Consider the following 12,899-nt stretch of genomic DNA (forward strand, 5'->3'; position numbering starts at 1 on the left):
TGGGCTATTCCATTTAAAATCCACACTACCCCTGCGGATGATTTTGGAAATATCTTCCACAGGGGGAGTATGAATTTTAAATGGAATGAACACATTAGGCAGCTCCATTAGAATTTCATTCACCTTCTGAGAAAGATTCAACCTGAAGAGGGAGGGTGAGTTTCAAATGGAGCTGCCTAATGTTTAAATCCATTTGAAATTCATAATCCCCCCTGTGAAAGATATTTCCAAAATCTTCCACAGGGGTAGTGTGGATTTTACATGGCGTAGCCCAATGGTATGATGAATTTCAAAGTGTCGTTAGAGCTCAAAGTCCATAGTTGCAGTGTCTCTCCAACCCCATCACCAGGATCAGAACACTAGTGTGAAGAATTATGCAGCATACTTGTCTTATCAAATTATAATCACATATTTTAAGATGAAGTATATACCAATTATCTTGCATCAAGTAGTATATCATATATCTGCCTCCTGGCAGCGAAAAAATATGCCTGTCTGGTATTTTAGTTTGTATCAAACTATAGAGGTCAGAGGTCAGGATGGGGAGTCTGTCATTTGGCATGATCATGGGAACTTCACTTAGGGGAACTTTACTTAGTTTCACTGCGAGTTTGGTAGTGATGTCAGTGCTTTTACACTGCTTTTACACAGTTAGCGCCGCAAGCATGCGCAGAAATGTACTGCGGAATTAGGTTGACCCTGCGAAATTTGATACTATGACCAGCGAAATATATCAATGTGGCTATCAAAATCGAGGTGAAACGACGTATAATGTGTTGAATGATGTACTTTATGTAGTACATTTTATAGCCATACAATAGATAGATAGGTAGATATGTGAATATACCAATGTGGGGGTGAGTGCAACAAACAAACAACTCCAATACACAAGTTATGCGAGTCCTTCAAAATGGAGGAATGCATAGTTTTTTTTGTAAAATTGTCAATGTTTTAGTACTTTTAAAATGGACAGCATTTGACTGCGGTGAGATGAAACATAACATCTTTGATGCTAGTACATTACTGCAATTTTTTGCATGTGGCCATATTTTGTTATCTGATGTCATGCTGCAGTGGCTATAGATGAATGCAAGAATAATTTATAGATACTCGTTTTCTAACGGTGCCTGTGATTGGTCGAGAGCCAGTCATAAATGGCAATGCCTGGCTGCTTAGGGTGACGATCACAGGATTTTAAAAAAATCGATTGGATGGATGAACCCCTAATTTGTGTATTTATATGCGACAGTTGCATCTTGCACTCACCCCTCCCTGTGTGCAACACAATGATATTGAATGTTTTTGAGAATATGAATTATTTGATATAAGAAGATATAAACAGTCAGCTGATTGATTGTTAGAAAAAAAATTGTAATCAAAAACTATTTTTTAAGAATACCTTGTATCAGAGGTATTTATATTTTGCATTCCTTAAAAAAAAATGTTATGACTTTTGTTTTTTTGCGTATTTTATTTGCAAAAAAAATATATGATGATTTGTACAATTGTAAATATTGATTGAACTAATAGCGATATATCAGCATTATAAATTGGCAATGCATTGTGGGACAGTTTTGGTAGAATTGAACTTTGACCTATCGGAAATTGCTTCAGCAATTAATTATTCATTTATTCATACACTCTTAGATAGTGAGAACCAATCAGTGCAAACGTTTGAAAAATGAGAACCAAGCATTGATTATGTATAATGCACAGGCGTGTATTTTGCTCAGTAATTTCGGACACATTCATTTTCATGCAGGTTGATGCATTTGTATTTGCTTGTATTTTCCAACATTTTTAGTGACAATTTTGTTGTAAAAATATCAAAATCTGGAATTTTTATCTCAGTATGTGTGCATTATTTTGTACAATTTCACTCCCAACAACTGATATGCATTAACATATAATTATAGTAATGTTAATTGTTATCATTAAAAAAACAATTTTAATTAAATATTGAGATAACAATATTTTTTCATAATTATTTGTAAATCATTTAAAACAGTATTTTGTAAGCACACATAAAAAGTAGTCGCCAAAATTGTCTCGCAATGCAATAGGAATTTGTAACGCTGATATCGCGTATTAATACTCATTTTGTTGAATACAGTAGGTGTCTTGCAAAAATGGTGAAAATGATATTTCTGACATATTTCATGCAAATAAATGGGCTCTAGATAATGTGATCATATTAATTTTTACCTTGATCATCATGAGGGGTTATTGAGTTGTATAAGTTTGTGTTTTTTCCTTCAGATTTTTATTTCTTCCTCTAAATATCGATCGGAATCCAATTTCAAAATTTACTCAGCAGAATATATCAACAAATCAACGTACCATAGTATATGGGGTCTTAATTGAACGATTGGTATAGGGATGTGCGGCAGATTTTTCTGTGGCTAAATCTTCTCCAAAAAGCTCAAAAAGTGCTGATTCTGTATCATATTTTGCACAATTTGCAGCAAATTTGTCTAGATCTGGCAAATTTACTGCAATTTGAACAGAAATAATTGAAAATTAGTATATTGTAGGGTCTGTTTTTCTTCTTATTTGGTATATTTTTGGGGCATGCTTCCGAGCCGCATGTCCCTATCCAATCCAAAATCAAGACTCTCCAAAGTTATTTATACAGTTATGTACAAAACCAAAAAATGATAAGTCCATTGCCTAATTTATGGTTATTCTTCTGTTATCTTCCGAAAGGCACTACGCTATAATCCAAAAATATGTCTCCATTATGATTTTATTGCTTTTGATAACAGAAATTCCCATCGGTGATTCAATCCAATGTCAATTTGCTCTTTTCTTACAACATTGACAGCATTATGTTAATAAATAACAATGTATTTGTCATCAAATTTTAGTTTTGTTGAATTCCGCACACTTTCAGTTTTTGCTCACATCATAAATACGCATTGCTTCAAGTTTGACAAAAATAACCACATCGAAGCCAACATATCCTATAAGCTTTCATACAGATACCCCAGCCTTCATGAGATACTTATCAAAGCCTTAATACGTAAATATATATTGAAGACATGGTTGGTTCATTTTGATGCCAGCTTAAATGTGACTATCCACCACAAAGTGGTAGTAAAGTCGGCTCTAGATCATTTTCTGTTTATTGCAGATTTTGAAAGAATGTACTTTCAACTTCAAAATGACACCTCAACCAGCTTCATCAGACATCTGGAAGTGAAGTTATGGTTCATCAAAGGTCAAATTCCTAATATATTTTACATAGAAATCCATATATTGTTTTGATTGTATCTCAAAATGGAAAATGCCAACTTTACGACCAGTTTGTGGTGGATGGGCACAAATATTGTGTGTTACGACAGCTGTGATATATGTACATAAAATATACAGATATGAGAGACTTGACTATATACTCGCATTCAATTGCAGTTTGAGTACAGTCACACTGCTCTTATTTTGGGTGAATTGCTTGGATATCTTTCATTTAATTCTGCACAGAATTGACCCAGTATTTAAAAATATGCATTAAGAGATTGTAGAGCTTATGGAATAAAGATGTACAATGCCTTGATTGGGCTGTTCCATTTAAAATATGTTATACTTCTGTGGAAGATTTAAGAAATGCCTTCCACCGAGGGAGTATGTTTTGCAAATGGAATTGGCTGTGGTTAATTAGTTTGGAACCCATAATCCTCCTGTAATTGGCTTTACCTATATTTTCCACAACTTTAGTGTTTCAAATGGAAGATACCTAGTTGTCTATTCTATTTAAAATGCCTTCTCCCTCTGTGACACTTTAGCTAAATCTTCCACAGAGGAGTGTGATTATTAAATGTAATGGCCCGTTCAAGCTGAAGCAGGTGGAGTACCAAAGGAGTGAAACAGCTCGTAGCTTTTAGAGTCTTCTGACATCATTAATTTCTGCTTGTTATAAATATATATTGTAATGTGTGTGAGACATTTGGCAGTATAGGCAGTAACATGCTCTGCATACGGACACATGGAATTCTGTTGTCTGTGAAAGATGGTCAGCGGTGTAGTGTGCACACTGTAAATGCGGAATTGAAGTTCTGCGTAATCTAATTGAAACATGTCATAAAATATTGCCACCTCATGCATTGAACAAGTTACATAGCATCGCATGATGCTGGCATGACATGGTTATTTGTACATGATACACAGGGCATGTGATGATGTGCATTGGCATGTGCGTATGGACCTATCTTGCTGAGAACCGTAGTGTAATTTACTACCTGTGTCCATCTTGAGGACAGTATATGGCATTTATTGATATTGAAGAGGTTTTTCATTTTTGCTCAACTTAGGTGTCCAAAAATAAATCTGCCTTTAACCAGGTTCAAAGGTGTTGAAGTAGTTCAAATTCAATTCTTAGTCAGTGGGAGTGGTCTAGTTCGTAGACACATTTCTGATTGGACAATCGCATGATTTTGGGTGCCGTCTATCAGGCCGTAGAGGACCCCACGTCATCATGCGTCTTGATAATGCGTAACACGCGTGTAGAGGTGCTCGTATGTATCGCGCTGGATGCGTAGACTAGTGCGGAATACGCGAACGCGCTAGCAGAACGCGCAACAGAATCCGTGAAGTTGTAAACAAGTTTCGTTCATTTTATAATGAGGGAGTTTTTATGAAGGTAACTTAGTTTTGCTTTAAAAAATTGTTTACAGTTATTAAAATAATATTTAACTGACTAAGAATGAGAATAACGATAGGAATTTTTTATTTTGCCTATCCTCTACCTATGATAGACGACAGGCAGGGCCAATATTTTTATCGTAGTGGATACCGCTGCGCCGGCATCCACTACTCAAAATATTGGACCTGCCTGTCGTCTATCACACGGTAGAGGATAGGCAAAATAAAAATTCCTATCGCTTATTCTCTAAGTGGGTCTCTGAACCAAAGGGGACAAAATGTTCCGCAGACCAACTATAAATTTTTAAAGTTAAAATGGGTCAAAATTATAACAATTACGGCCTAAAACCAGGCCAAAGGAAGATGCACATTGCAACTTTTGGTCAGTTTTGTCCTGGTATTTTGAGCCAGAGGGGGCATTTTGCACCCCTCCCCCATGGTACTCCTCTGGGATACACTGAAGCAAATTTATCACTGCTAGCATATTTTTCACAAACAGTTGGAATTCACACTTTGTTGTATGCAGAATGTATGATGATATGTTGATTTTTTAAGAAGTTGCATCAAACCCATTTTAAAACCAAATAGTACCAACACTCGCTGGTACATTTCTATTAACGTAATCAATAATTGTGTAAAATGCGACCCCTGAGCACTACCTGGCGATCTAACATTGCCTGTGATTGGTCAATTACATGATATTTTCACTTGAATCACCAATCAGAATGGAGCTTTGCAAATAATTCACCCCAATTTTTTGCTTTGTGTGATGAAATTATTATAACAATGTTGCTGATTGGGCCAATTGATTAAGAAAACTTCTTTTTGGCCAATAGGCAGGTAGTTCTTATGGGGTTAAGAGGACTATAGATTGTCTGCTTAATAAGGGTTGTCTTGCTTTAAAACTTGTAAACCATTTCATATGGCAAGCGTATATTCTGTATCATTTTGTTTTATTTCATTATATTATATATTTATTTCATGTTGCATGTGCAAGCCAGCTTTTGTGTCCAACTTTGATAGGGTGCTAATACCATGTGCAGTTGTATAAGATGATGCTGATTAGAAAATTGGGAAGTTATGATGTGGATAATAGTCCTTATCCAACGCAGGAGCCATGGTGCATATAACAAGCAGTTTTGATCAGATATGAATAACGATAATGTCACCTGTGTAATTTAAACTTTCCTGAATTTAGAGCCGCTTCTTGAACATTTTCATTTCCCATGGAGATGGAGTGACTGCAACAAGTGTTAGCGTGGAGCTCCATATCCAAGTAACAGTGTATCTAACAGTTTTCTCATCTGGTGTTTTCAGTAGTGGTTTTAAGTGACTATGAAAGTGTTGAAGTCCAAGGTGGCTGTTGGGGACGGATGTTGGGCTATCCCGATTGAAATTCATACACCCCAGTAGACATTACCTTAATCTTCCACACAGGAGGTATAGATTTCAAATGGAGTCAAACCATTCAGGTAAACCCATTTGAAATTCACACTCCTGTGTGGAAGAGGTCATGTCTTCCATAGGGGGTGTAAGGATTTCAACTGGAATATCCCATTTATTTACTTACCTGGCAATATGACTGATTGTGTTTACGATGATGCTATGTGTACTGTGCCAAAAACGAAAAATGAATAAAAATGATATAGGACAAAACAAACAGTTGGCTTGCAAAGAGACGCTTTGGTTTTGAGGTGATGCGTCCGTGTTGGTTTCTTCCACTATTTCACTGTTTTTGTGATTTTTGTTGGACTCAAACTACCGATGCTGATGAAACCTTGTGTTCTATTACGCGGACACAAAAGAATTCATGATCATATGCATATGGTAAAAGTTTTCTTCTTTTAGTGTGCTTATTATTGCTGAAACTGTACAGGTACTTGGTTTTTTCACTCAAGTGATATTATATGTAGATTTCATCTGTGGCTATGCAGGTATATTGCTTTGATCGAAACTTTCTTCAAAATCAGAAATCAGGCAAACATTCCAGTTCTAATCTAAAGCCCGCTAGTAAAATTTAATATCTTACAAAAATGGAATCAATAATACAGACTGCATGCCATTTGCATAGTCGCCTCAAAACGATGTTCTACCCTTAAAGTGTGTCTTGTATGTGTTACGCTTTCATAACACATGCTTAATTACAGTGCACGCTTTGCAAATGCCGTCTGGCGCATTGCAAGAAAATATGATAAATGCTGGTTTTGGGAGCAAGATGGTGTATCCATGCAAAGGGGCAATAGTGCAGTTCAGTAGATGTGTGGCAGAAATTGCTGCCTTGACTTTACTTGATTGCACTATGTAAAATGCAGTATACAGTCCAACCTCTTTTATACGACCATGATGGGACCAAGCACTAGCCGGCTAAGTGAATTATGTGTATTTCTACATTGCATGCCCAAAGTGCTAAAATTGGGACAGCACACAATTACTCAGTGTGGGATAATAACACTGAGATATGGTATTTGATTACTGTATGCAACATAGATATGTCCTTCTGAATGCTTCTAAACATTAAATCAAGGTGTCAGAGCATTAAAATCAGGTTTGACAGCTGAATAACGGTGAAATCTGGATAAGAGGTCCTGATAAGGGAGGTTGGACTGATGGAATGATTCATTAGTGAATGACCATGCATTGGGCTATTCCAGTTGAAATCCATACACCCTCATTGAAAACATAACCTTAAATCTCCCACACATGGGGTGTAGATTTCAAATAGAGTCTCCCATTCAGGTAATCCCATTAGAAGTTCACACTCCTTGTGTAGAAGATCAAGGTCGTGTCTTCCATAGGGGGTATATGGATTTCAACTGGAATAGCCCATTGGCTTTATGATGCTCCTATAAATCCTGTGCGATCTGTTTAATTCTGTATATTACTTGATGAGGTTAAGGGATGACAGGCCAATTTACGTGTTGCATTATATCTTAACTACCACTTTCTTTTAACTTTTAGGTGATTTGGAGGTTTTTTTAAACATTTCTGTACAGACAAGGACTAACTATTCAGACTTTTCAATGTTTCTTATTTTTCTTGTGTTATAGCCTAAATGAAGGCTGTGAACCAATATGGCAAAGACTTAATGGGCCGGTTTCTCAGAGCATGGCTAGTAGTCGGGCTTCCTTCCTAAGCCATCATGCTTAAGCCCAATTAGTCCTTATATATCAGTGCTTACAATTTCACATCGAATCATCTAGAAACATATATCAATAAAATGGATCCACATTGGTAGGGCTAGCCTGCTGGCTTAGGAAGCCCGACCACTAGCCAAGCTTCGAGAAATCGGACCAATAAGTCTGCAGGGTTCCAAGTTAAAGCCATGAGGTACCAGAGACAAAAATGGTGTGGTGCCTTTGATTATTTTGATACGTAGAATCATTCTTCCTAGTTGGTGCAGGGAAAATCAAAGCCCCGTTGCTAGTAAAATTGGTGTTCTTGTTTTGCTAACTGTAAGAAATTGTCCAAATTAAATGCAAATTCGGATACAAACTGCCAATATGAATTATATCATTACATTATGTATTTTTTCATTGATGAAACATGTCGCTATGGAAATATCTTGTCTGTTGTGTATTTCATTAACATGATAAGCATAAATGTATGTGTATATTTTTTATCATAATTGTTGAGATTCAGCATTTGCAGTGGAGAAGTAGAGCTATATGCAATTTTATGATCCAATTGATAGGAAATAGAAGTACAAAAATGGGGGGGGGGGACACTTTATGTAAAGAGCTGTTCAGTCTTCAGTGAACGGCTCTTTTCAGAGCCATCAGTGAACAAGGGGCGGCCTACATGTGTTATTCTTAGGTACTTTGTCCTTAAGAGCAAAAGTCAGTAAATATAAAACACACAATGGCCAACGGTGGAAAATGACTTTTTCTTATATTTTGCCCAACAGTAGTCAATGGACCAGCAACAAAGTAGGTGATAAAAATTTTCTGATTCACACTTGGTTTCCATGGCAACAGCCAAATTTCAATATTTAGGCCCTTTTAGGCACATTTCAAGATTTTAAAGGTCAAAATATCAAGATTTTGAGACATCTGCAGCACATGAACGAAATTTTTAGAATATTTATCTTTACATGGGGGTATTAGCATTATGTCTCAGCTTCATGATAGTATCAAAAACAATAACCAGGTGTCTAGAGTTGGGATGTACCATTAATTTTAGAAAGGGGTGTTTTTCAATTTATCATGATTGTGAATTAAGTGCCAACTTGAGCAGCTCATTATATATAAAGTAACGCTTTGATTGATCTAAAATTATAGATTCAGGTAAAAGGGACCTTGATAGTTAAATGAAATAAGAAATCAGCTTGGGACCTGCATCCTCTTTGACAGGGTGTTGCCAGATACTTTGATATTTTTTGAAAATTCATGATATATAAGATACACTATTAAGATACAATACTTTTACCGATCATCACAATTGAACATAATAACAACACATCTTTATGTAAATATTGTCAGAATGCAACAAATCATACACAAAAATCTCATCTGTGGGATCAAGTGTTGCCAGTTCCCCTGATTTTACCACCTGGATTTTTGCATTGAAAATAATACAGACTAAATAACCCGGCAATGCAGCAGTTCTGTGGCACAATTTGGATCTAATACATGCCTTTGTCTGTTCTACTGAAGTTACATGTCAGTTAAACGTGTTGCCATTACCCAATTCAGATTCTTTCATTCAGGGATTTCCATTCTACATAAGTCTAAACAAAGGAGATAGTATTAGCATCAATATGTTTGAGGGAATGATCAGTTTTGGTTAAACCACTGTCTACTTCTCATAATGTGTTGTTAGTATTTATACAGATGTTCCTGAAGCATAAACAGATTGACATACTCTTCCTTATTTAAAGCATGGGCACTGCTTTGAAAATAATGGTAACCTTCTCAATATATGGAGCCTGTCTCCTCTTTGTCTTAACATCAGGGGTATCAATTTGAAATGATTGGCAGATATTGGCAAAGATAGGTTTGATAATGTGCCCTCATTAGCAAAATGGCAAATGTCTATGTTTTGAAACATCACTGGGTGTTGCAGGCATAATGTTGTTGTGACCATACTTTGAAGGGAACCAATATGAAATTCTTCCTCTGCAGCGTTTATATCATTGTCTGATAAGCTCTGATGCTTCACTTGTACACTTCGCTCTTCTCCTGGCTTCTCTTGAGTAGAAACTGCTAACCTGTTGACATGTCAGGTATTCTTGGACAGAAAAAAGGTTCTGACCAGCTGCACACCGTGCCTTTCTCATGCTCGTAGCAACTTCCTTTGTTTCTAGCTTTTGTCAGTTTCCTCCCTGTTTGAAACTTTTCTCTCAAGTAGTTTGTCTGTCCAACTGTAAACCTGATGTTTTCACAACTTTCAATACCCAACCCATGGGTAGTGTTACTCTATGCTCAGCTGTGGAAATGATTTCTGGTTTTCTGCTGTATCAACTCTTGTGGTAACGTAAGCTTTGTTGCATACATTGTACATGCTTTGTCCATTAAGGTTTCATTCTCAGCTGTATATCTATGTTTGCCTATCTTCAGGTGAGTATCTAGTTGCTGACGAGTTGAATAACTCTTAATACAAGCATCTTCAGGGTAGCAAAATAGGTCTTCATCACTGTCCTGTTGTCCTACAGATGCTTATTTTGCTGGTTCCTTCCTTGGGGTGAATTCTGGAGTGTTTTCTGGATTTGAAACATTTTAAGTTTCCCTATGCTCGGTGTGTTCTGTTCCCATGGAATTAACCTTCCTGGACCGATGTTGTAAGCCCTCTACACTCTTAACCCTACTTCAGAAGGCAAAATTGTTGAGAAGACTTATCTTCTCATTGGGAAGCTTTGGCTTAGGTTCATCTTGTTTGTCTTACATACTCCGGTAACCTCTTGCTTCAATCGCCGACTTCATTTCTAAAGCTTCCACATTGTTGCCTTCATTTATGTGAATCCTTATTGAGCTTTCAGGGAAGCTGCCCTGCGATCACAGGGGCATTTGCCTCCTTGAGGATCGGAGAAGTCCATCCTTCTTATTTGTACACCCGCTGATTCTGCCACCTTCTGCATGCCAAGAATTGTTTCAGCATAATGATAACAACCGGCATTATCTTGCCTCTAATAGATGGATTCCAATCCAGGTATTTTTTTTTGCTTTTTCAACAACACCATTTATTATTGCATTGACTGTCAGTATTACTATCCTGTTGAGAGTTTTCCACAATGTGAACTACTGTAAGTCCCTCCAACTGCTAATTGCAGCGACGCCATATTGCCACTGAAATGTGCTAAGATAGCCCCCTCTTTCCAAACCAATCTGACTGGCTTTTCCGGTATTTCCTAGGAAAAAACTTCATTGCCCAGTCCTGTGTTATCAACAAGCTTGTTTCATCTAATACATTCAAAATATCCATCCTGCATTTTTCTTGGTTCACACTTCGTAGCTGATGTGCCTTCCACAGATGAATATATTCTAATGCCTTGGCAATGACGTATTCCATCTCAGATTTATCATCACGTGATATATTACATGTCTCAACTGCGCTCCTGATTTCAATAATAACATCATCCAAACCCGCATTAGGCTGACAGCAATGTGTGTAAAAGTAGGCCTATTTCAATTCAATACAACTTATCAAATGATCGAAATAGAATAAACCCAAAATGTATACATGTGATGTTATTTAATGAGATGACCTCCGTCAATATCACAATCACTGTGACCAATGAAGCCTCTTGTTACATTCCCGGGGTTACGTTCCTGTAGCCAAAGTCGCTAAACCAGATCCAAGACTGTGTTCATTGAGCTATAGAAAGCCATAGCCATTATGAAGTATGGATGGCCAACACATGCATAAATTTATCACCTGATTACATGATATAGTGGGGCTTCCATCATTCAAGATGCATCTGTTTGCTTGTGTGTTTGTTTTGAACATTTAAAAAATGGAATGCTTTGGATATTGCATACCATTTGTATTACAGTGTACAGAATGAATTCATAATTGTGGAATAGCTATGAATGTGATGACAATAGGCTACAATAACAAATTATTATTTTACCATAAATTTATCAGAAATTTTAAGTATAACTTCACTGGTAGAAAAACTATAAGTATGGAAAAAGCATGACTTAAGGCACACAATCAAAGCTTATATTTCTATTTTATGCACAAGGAACAAATCTAGATTTTTCATATTGTATACATTGAGGTTATGGCAAGGCCTACTTTTAAATATAATTATCTATAATATAGAAACACTTGATTAAAAAAAACCTTTTTTAGTGTTTCCAAATTTCAATATTAATCTTTAGGCTCAAAATAGGTATGCCTTCAGTGAAAGGATCAAACATAGCTTTAAAAATTCAGAAAAAATGCGTTCACACACAAAAATTAGTTTTAAAAAATACGTTTTTTTTTTTTTAACACTGTGTAAAAAGTATCCAAGGTCCCAAAGTAATTTGGTCCTATATGACTTTCCAAAGGCTTAGTGCATCCATGGAGCAGGTATGAGTTTTGAAGATGTGTTACTTTATTGTAAATGGTAACTTAATAGTATGCCCCTTTTCAGATAAATTTATTTTAGTAAAACACCCCTATTTGCAATAATGGTATCTGCCACAATGGGAGCTTCAATTACAATGATGATACACTTAAATGATAGATCTAACCTTGCCTTCCACTCTGGCAAAAGATAGGGTTTGGGTGTTGTATGGAATTTTGTACCCATGCATTTGACTTTTTGCCTTTTTCAACCAACTTTTTTAAAAGAATTTGGCCATATTCATTAAAAATAACATATTTGGTCGTTGCCATGGTAACCAGCCACAAATGCCAAAATTATTATAATCATGGTTGCCCTTGACCAAAGTGTAACTCATTGGTAAACTTTAAAGAAATTGGATATTTTTTAATTTGGCCAGGTATTTTTTCATTTTATTTGAAATTACTGGACTTTCAAGAAGTCAAGAACTATGTCCTCCTGGCGAGAGCTTGATCGTTCTATACTTGTCAGACGGCAAACCCACTAAAAACTAATTCTTAAGATAGGTTTTCAGTTTTTAGTAAATACTTCCATATTTGTGCCAAAATAAACTTTCAAAATAGATCTCATACTCAATATATATTTTGAAGTAAGAAATAAATGTACCAGGCAAAGGTGGAAGGTTACACATGAAATGAAATACAGATTGGAAATGTTTTGTTTGTTATAAGTGTGCTTGACTTATGTATAGTCATCAAATGTTGGATGGGGA

The sequence above is a fragment of the Amphiura filiformis genome, chromosome 11, assembly GCF_039555335.1.
Source record: "Amphiura filiformis chromosome 11, Afil_fr2py, whole genome shotgun sequence".
Lineage (NCBI taxonomy): Eukaryota > Metazoa > Echinodermata > Ophiuroidea > Amphilepidida > Amphiuridae > Amphiura > Amphiura filiformis.